Genomic DNA, 6920 nt, shown 5'->3' on the forward strand with positions numbered 1-6920 from the left:
TCCTCCCTACAGGTGCTCCCACCTGTCCAGCGCTGCCAGAGTCTCCCGTCTGTTCTGAGCTGCCAGAGTCTCCCGTCTGTCCTGAGCTGCCAGAGTCTCCCGTCTGTCCTGAGCTGCCAGAGTCGCCCGTCTGTCCTGAGCTGCCAGAGTCTCCCGTCTGTCCTGAGCTGCCAGAGTCTCCCGTCTGTCCTGAGCTGCCAGAGTCGCCCGTCTGTCCTGAGCGGCCAGAGTCGCCCGTCTGTCCTGAGCTGCCAGAGTCGCCCGTCTGTCCTGAGCTGCCAGAGTCGCCCGTCTGTCCTGAGCTGCCAGATTCGCCCGTCTGTCTTGAGCTGCCAGAGCCGCCCGCCAGTCAGGAGCTGCCAGAGCCGCCCGCCAGTCAGGAGCTGCCAGAGCCGCCAGTCAGTCAGGAGCTGCCAGAGTCGCCCGTCAGTCAGGAGCTGCCAGAGTCGCCCATCTGTCCTGAGCTGCCAGAGTCACCCGTCTGTCCTGAGCTGCCAGAGTCGCCGGTCTGTCCTGAGCTGCCAGAGCCGCCCGCCAGTCAGGAGCTGCCAGAGCCGCCAGTCAGTCAGGAGCTGCCTGAGTCGCCTGTCAGTCAGGAGCTGCCAGAGCCGTCCGTTAATCCGGAGATGCCGGAATCGCCCTTCACTCCGGAGCTGCTGGAATCGCCCGTCAGACCGAGGTCGGCGGCGACGGTCGTCGCTCTAAAGAGGCCACGGAGGCGGGTAAAGAGGCGGAGAAAGACTATGGTGGAGTGGGGTCCACGTCCCGCGCCAGAGCCGCCACCGCGGACAGACACCCACCCACTCCTATATGTTTGGGGAGGGGGGGGTACTGTCACGTTCTGACCTTAGTTCTTTTGTTATGTCTTTGTTTTAGTTGGTCAGGGCGTGAGTTGGGTGGGCAGTCTGTTCTTTTTTCTATGATTTGGTATTTCTGTGTTTGGCCTGGTATGGTTCTCAATCAGAGGCAGCTGTCTATCGTTGTCCCTGATTGAGATTGAAATGGTGGAAAACTATGGACGAAATAGAGCTTAGACTCTGATGGGTTAAGTAGAGGTAGTATTGAAACATGAGGTCTCAAGGCTTTGTTGGTACAGTCCTGTCTGTTGTCTCAAGTTTTTAGTCTTGGTCAAGATGTAGTAACAACCTTCAAAATCATCTCTCTTCCTCTGTAACTGGTCTCTCTCTTTAGTCAAGATGTTGTAGCTTGTCTGTAGCTGGTCTCTCTCTTCAGTCAGGTTGTTGTAACTTACTTGTAGCTGGTCTCTCTCTTTAGTCAGGGTGTTGTAACTGGTTTGTAGCTTGTCTCTCTCTTCAGTTAAGTTGTTGTAACTGGTCTGTAGCTGATCTCTCTCTTCAGTCAGGTTGTTATAACTGGTCTGTAGCTGGTCTCTCTTTGGTCAGGTGGTCTTAGCTAGTCTGTAGCTGGTCTCTCTCTCTTCAGTAAGGGTGTTGTAACTGTTATGTAGCTGGCCATTCTGCAGATGTGTTGAGGTGCTGGTCTCACCGTCTCTCAGGGTCTCTGCACTGATGTAGATATCCACAATCCTCTCTTCCATTTCACCTCTGTCATATCTGGCTTGGTGTTGATGGACTCAGACATTTTCAACAATGTTTTCTGACTATAGCTACAGTGTCTTAAAGCAGTTCAAATCTGGCAGAGGTCGATAACCCAGAGTAGTGGGGCAAGGGTACAGGACGGCAGGCAGGCTCAGGGTCAGGTCAGGCAGAGGGAGGTAACCCAGAGTAGGGGCAAGGGTACAGGACGGCAGGCAGGCTCAGGGTCAGATCAGGCAGAGGGAGGTAACCCAGAGTAAGGGCAAAGGCACAGGACGGCAGGCAGATTCAGGGTCAGGGGCTGGCAGAGTGGTCAGGCAGGCGGGCTCAGTGTCAGGGCAGGCAAGGGTCAAAACCAGGAGGGCGAGAAAAATAGAGACTGAGGAGCTGAGACAAAATGCTGATTGACTTGACAAACTGGCAACAGATAAACAGAGAGCACAGGTATAAGTACCCAGGGGATAATGGGAAAGATGAGCGACACCTGGAGAGGGGTGGAGACAAGCACATGGACAGGTGAAACAAATCAGGACGTGACAGTCAAAAGCTGACTGCTTTTAAACCTGTTGTGGGTGGGGATTTGTGGAACAGAAACATGTCATAGCTGGTTGTACAGTAACATGTCCTGGCTGGTTATACAGTAACATGTCCTGGCTGGTTATACAGTAACACGTCCTGGCTGGTTATACAGTAACATGTCCTGGCTGGTTATACAGTAACATGTCCTGGCTGGTTATACAGTAACATGTCCTGGCTGGTTATACAGTAACATGTCCTGGCTGGATATACAGTAACATGTCCTGTCTGGTTATACAGTAACATGTCCTGGCTGGTTATACAATAACATGTCCTGGCTGGTTATACAGTAACATGTCCTGTCTGGTTATACAGTAACATGTCCTGGCTGGTTATACAGTAACATGTCCTGGCTGGTTATACAGTAACATGTCCTGGCTGGTTATACAGTAACATGTCCTGGCTGGTTATAGAGTAACATGTCCTGGCTGGTTATACAGTAACATGTCCTGGCTGGTTATACAGTAACATATCCTGGCTGGTTATACAGTAACATGTCCTGGCTGGTTATACAGTAACATGTCCTGGCTGGTTATACAGTAACATGTCCTGTCTGGTTATACAGTAACATGTCCTGGCTGGTTATACAGTAACATGTCCTGGCTGGTTATACAGTAACATATCCTGGCTGGTTATACAGTAACATGTCCTGGCTGGTTATACAGTAACATGTCCTGGCTGGTTATACAGTAACATGTCCTGGCTGGTTATACAGTAACATGTCCTGTCTGGTTATACAGTAACATGTCCTGGCTGGTTATACAATAACATGTCCTGGCTGGTTATACAGTAACATGTCCTGTCTGGTTATACAGTAACATGTCCTGGCTGGTTATACAGTAACATGTCCTGGCTGGTTATACAGTAACATGTCCTGGCTGGTTATACAGTAACATGTCCTGGCTGGTTATAGAGTAACATGTCCTGGCTGGTTATACAGTAACATGTCCTGGCTGGTTATACAGTAACATATCCTGGCTGGTTATACAGTAACATGTCCTGGCTGGTTATACAGTAACATATCCTGGCTGGTTATACAGTAACATGTCCTGGCTGGTTATACAGTAACATGTCCTGGCTGGTTATACAGTAACATGTCCTGTCTGGTTATACAGTAACATGTCCTGTCTGGTTATACAGTAACATGTCCTGGCTGGTTATACAGTAACATATCCTGGCTGGTTATACAGTAACATGTCCTGGCTGGTTATACAGTAACATGTCCTGGCTGGTTATACAGTAACATGTCCTGGCTGGTTATACAGTAACATGTCCTGTCTGGTTATACAGTAACATGTCCTGGCTGGTTATACAATAACATGTCCTGGCTGGTTATACAGTAACATGTCCTGTCTGGTTATACAGTAACATGTCCTGGCTGGTTATACAGTAACATGTCCTGGCTGGTTATACAGTAACATGTCCTGGCTGGTTATACAGTAACATGTCCTGGCTGGTTATAGAGTAACATGTCCTGGCTGGTTATACAGTAACATGTCCTGGCTGGTTATACAGTAACATGTCCTGGCTGGTTATACAGTAACATGTCCTGTCTGGTTATACAGTAACATGCCCTGTCTGGTTATACAGTAACATGTCCTGGCTGGTTATACAGTAACATGTCCTGGCTGGTTATACAGTAACATGTCCTGTCTGGTTATACAGTAACATGTCCTGGCTGGTTATACAGTAACATGTCCTGGCTGGTTATGCAGTAACATGTCCTGGCTGGTTTTACAGTAACATGTCCTGGCTGGTTATACAGTAACATGTCCTGGCTGGTTATACAGTAACATGTCCTGGCTGGTTATACAGTAACATGTCCTGGCTGGTTATACAGTAACATGTCCTGGCTGGTTATACAGTAACATGTCCTGGCTGGTTAAACAGTAACATGTCCTGGCTGGTTATACAGTAACATGTCCTGGCTGGTTAGTGTTGGGACACCTTCTTTCCACCTTTTTTTCCTGATTCCTGAGTAATTTCCTGGTCTTCTGGGGTAAATTCCACCCGCATACTGTGAAGCAACACAAACCTATGCACAGACACATGCACACACACACAACGATAACATACCACAATCCTCTCCTACATTCTCTCAGGAACTAATGAGGATCCATAATAAATGCAAATACATACACCAGACACACCCTCTTATATGTTCTCTTACTACTCGATATCACTGATTAACATATTGGATGTATCTTAATAATGTCTCTGGATGATTTAAAAAATAATAACCTTTGTTTAAATATTATTAGAAATCTGTCAAATACTTTGAGCGTTTGGGGCTACTCTATTGCTTCTATTAAGCCAGGCAATCTCAACCCAGCACAGCTAAAGTATTTGGGTCATATTCATTAGGAACCAAATGTAAGATAGCAAACTGAAACAGGGAGGGAGGGACTAACTGTACCTGTCCAATAAGAATAAAGTGTTTTGTTTTGCCGTTGTAAAACATTTTACGATGGTGTGCCCTAATGAATATGTGGCCCAGGTCTGCTAATAACCACCAACCACTGACAGACAGACAGACAGACAGACAGACAGACAGACAGACAGACAGACAGACAGACAGACAGACAGACAGACAGACATACAGACAGACAGGAAGCTGTTATTAAAGGAAGTCAGTGGTATGGCTAAATATGAGTTGGCACAGCAACACATGCTGAAATCAACTGAAATTACAATACAATAGGTGATCCAGCAAAAACATCCCTAAACTCTATGTGTCCCAAATTTAACCCTTTTTCCTACATAGTGATGGACCCTGGTCAAAAGTAGTTCACTATACAGGGAATATGGTGACAATTGAGACGTATCCTTAATGTCATTATTCACATTCTATGTAGGTCTTATGTACTGCATCTGTCCTGAAAACACAGGCCACTTTTCATCCATGGATATAAGGTTGGGTTAGGGTTAAGGTAATGGTCAGTTTTGGGTTTGGTCTATCATCCGGTTGTAGTTGGATGCTGGTCAGAAAAGTCCCTCTTGTTGGGTGTAATACCTACTTTTATAAGTGTGTGTCTCCCCCTACTGGCTGTTTTCTACAAGCTCAGTTTCTCCTTCTATTACCGTGACCTTAAACCATAATAAAACAGACTGTGTTGCGGACAGCCATTGTTCCCTCTGAACTTAGCGGCCACGCACTTCCTCCAGGACTGCTGCGCAGAAGAAACGCCATGCTACACAGAGGTGGAAGAGATTGAACTTCACTGAGTTCAACCCCATTAGTTTGCACTATATAGATCAATGTTTTATCAGGGATCGAATCAATATTATATCAGCCTATTTTCAATGCAACAAAACATAACAAATCAAATTTTCCAAGATTGAGTCTGTGATTTTGTTGTTGGCAGAGCCAGAGCACAACGGAGTAGAATTTAATTGGCAGAGGGTTGCGCAAGACGGGTCTTTCAATCACCTAGGAGTGAACGCGCTTTTCACATCAGTTCAGATCAGAGCGGCTCGTGTGCACATTTGTTGATATTCTTTGCTAGTTGACGAGTTATTAGCCCAGTTATACATTAGTATAACTATAATAACAGTTATACATTAGTATGTTTATAAGAGCACAAAACGAGGAGCCTACACTTCAAGCTGTCTTTGAAAAGCCAGTCAGGTAAAAAGCTTGTCTTAATTAAAGGGGCGATGTTGTATTTTGAGACAGGTTTGAGTATGTAAATACGTTTATAGGCAGAGGCGTAGCCTACATTGTCTAATTCTCTGTATGGTAATAACACATTTTATTTTGTAGTGTGGTGTTTGGCATAATACAATACAATACCATTTACAGTCACCTATTTGGCCCATGATGTTACAGACCAAATAAAAAATTATGAATTAATGTCAATATCTTCATAATGTAAAACATTTTAAAAGTCTCCTGCAATGTATGCCTGCATTGAGCACCACATATAGGCTACTGTAGGCTATATCATAGAAATCAAAAGCTATTTCCTGTCACGTCCTGATCTGTTTCACCTGTTCTCAGCTCCACTGGTGCTTGGTGTTGTCATTGGTAACCTACATGTTGTCCCTTGTACAGTGAAGGTTGTGAGTCTTTCTCACCTTTCGTTAGCATTGTTGTGTGTGTGTGTGTGTGTGTGTGTGTGTGTGTGTGTGTGTGTGTGTGTGTGTGTGTGTGTGTGTGTGTGTGTGTGTGTGCCATCTCAGCACTGTTCTGCCCTCTGTGTGTCGAGGTCACACTGTTTTAAGTATCCAATCACATTCAATCAGGAAGCTGGTCGACCTTGTTAAAGAACATTGTTCCTTTATTTATTGATCTGTGACTTTGTTATTCTTATTATTAAAGTGATAATCACAGGTAAATAATTGGACCCACTTTCTTTTTACTAAGCATAAGCCTACTGCAAATCACATGACATGTTTCTAATAAAAATAAGGAAGAAACATTTTACAGAGTACAGTATGTCTACATATTCTCCTCTAAATCTAAACACAACTATTATTTGTCTTCCTCATTCTCTTAATTGTCTTCTTCCTCCTCTGTCTCTATCTCCTCTCCTCCTTTCAACCCTATTAGAGGAGATGGTCCAAGGTCCCTCCCCTGGGATTGTATTATCCAATGTCTTGAGACAGTCTGTACTACCACTATTTCACCTCTATGGTGAGTTCATCTCTCACTTTAACCACTAGGTGGAAGCATCACTAAACCCAGGACTGCCCAACTCTCTTCCAGGAGATCTACCATCATGTGGGTTTTCAGTCCAACCCTTATTTATCACACATGATTCTACTAATTAGCTGCTCAACAAGACC

This window comes from Oncorhynchus mykiss, chromosome 19 (assembly GCF_057628025.1).
Source record: "Oncorhynchus mykiss isolate SJ-2025 chromosome 19, ASM5762802v1, whole genome shotgun sequence".
Lineage (NCBI taxonomy): Eukaryota > Metazoa > Chordata > Actinopteri > Salmoniformes > Salmonidae > Oncorhynchus > Oncorhynchus mykiss.